This window comes from Nematolebias whitei, chromosome 13 (genome assembly GCF_014905685.2).
Source record: "Nematolebias whitei isolate Nwh7 chromosome 13, NemWhi1, whole genome shotgun sequence".
Taxonomy (NCBI): Eukaryota; Metazoa; Chordata; class Actinopteri; order Cyprinodontiformes; family Rivulidae; genus Nematolebias; species Nematolebias whitei.
The window spans coordinates 47,178,737-47,180,830 of record NC_056510.1 but is presented as its reverse complement, the minus strand read 5'-3'; positions in this window follow the sequence as shown (position 1 = coordinate 47,180,830).

Sequence of the window (2,094 nt, the reverse complement as noted above, 5' to 3'; positions counted from 1 at the left end):
GTCCCCATTGAGTTTGTTGAGTCCTATAAATATTTGGGTATCTTGGTCGACTCACATCTCTCTTTTAAGCTCCATGTGGAAAACTTGGTAAAGAAACTGAAAGTTAAACTGGGTTTCTTTTTCAGAAACAGATCCTGTCTAATCCTGAATGCTAGAAAACACCTTGTATCTGTGACTTTCCTTCCCTCAATTGATTATGGTGACATTATTTACATGAACGCTCCTGCAAGAACCCTGCAGATGTTGGATGCTGCAGATGTTGGATGCTGCAGATGTTGGATGCTGTCTATCATGGTGCACTAAGATTCATAACTGGCTGTGATTATCGTACCCACCACTGCACCCAGTATTCATTGGTTAACTGGTCACCATTAACTTCACGCAGACTCTCTCACTGGTACATTTTTATCTTTAATTCACTTCTTGGTCTGTTGCCTTCATACATCTCCTCCTACATGTCTCTGTGTGAGTGCAGCTACAGCGTGCGCTCTCAGGACATTATTACCTGCAGTGTTCCCTCAATGAGGACTGAACTAGACAAAAGGACCTTCTCCTACTCCGCTCCTGTTTGCTGGAATATCTTACAAAAACATCTGAAGCTCTCGACCTTTGACCTCTCTAAGTGGCTTTAAGAATCTGTTGGACACCTGGCAGGGTCCAATGCAGACATGTTCCTGTTTTTAGTTTTCTACATTCACCTTAGAATCTAGCTGTTTTTTTGTTGTTGTTTTTTTTTGTTACCTTTTCCTTTTAGCCATCCTATTTGTAAAATAAATAAATAAATAAATAAATAAAAAAACCTGTAGTATGACTTTTTATAACTGTTTATTGTTGTTGCTGTTGTCCATTGTTGTCATCTTTCTTTGTTGAAATCAGGTCTCTCTTGTAAATGAGTCATCGAGGCTCAATGGGATTTACCTGTATAAATAAAGGTTGATTGATTGATTGATTGATTCTTTTACATTTTATTGTTGGATGTAACTGGGACCCTGTGTACATAATTTCACTCCACCACATGTACCACTTGAGGTACGAATGACAATAAAGAAACTCTGACTCTGAAAGGAAATTTGAATATAGTACTGAGGACAGCTTGCTGGGCCAACTTTGGCCCGCGGGCCCACTTTGGGCACTTCTAAATATTTCTTCAACAGGAAGCCAAATGTTTGATCTTAAAGGATTTTTTTTTTAAATGTCCGATTTGTTTGACAGCGAAACAGGGAAACATTAACCTTCTAAACTGTATAAAAGTATCACTTCATGACGATTTTATTGATTTAGTTAAGAAAAAATATATTTATGAAGCAAGTACCACTTGATCTCTTAAACTGTGAAAACTAGAAACAGGAAAGTTTGTCTTGACCAATTAACCTCCCTCAGCATTTCACTTGTAATATATATGTGTGGTGATTATTTTTTATTATTATTTCTGTACTTATATAGCGCCTTTCTATCTTATGAAGATACTCAAAGCTCTTTACAACAATCGGTGCCTCATTTAGCCATTCATACAGCTCTATACTAGATCTCTACAAAGCTAATTGAACAAATCATTCTAAAGAGACTAATCAGAGCTTTATCACATTCATACACTGATGGGACACACATCAGAGGCAATGAGGGGTTCAGTGTCTTGCCCAGGGACACTTTGACATGTGACTGCTGGTGGATTCGAACCCCCAACTCTTGCATTAGAGGACGACTGCTCTAACCACTCAGCCACAGCCGCCGTCTAACCAAAGGTTTGTTTCATGGTATTTACTTGTATGAATCCACATGTCAAACATTTGGAATGTCTCCCCTTCATATTCGAGCTCTATGGTGCATCTTCAGACTTGCTTTACTTCTCTCACCTGTACTCTTGTTTATTTTTTCCCTCTTACCACTCACTCCATTGCTCTCTTCATCAATTAACTGCCTCTTTATGTCTCAATCTTGTCTACTCCCCCCACTCATTTGACACTTCTTCCTCTAAATGGCTCTACACATCTCAGCAGGAGAGTAGAGATGCTGAGTGCTGAAAACATAAATCTGGCCTGGTATGAAACAGAAGGTGGCATCCCTCTGCTGGCTGAGAGGTTTTTTTTTTTTTTT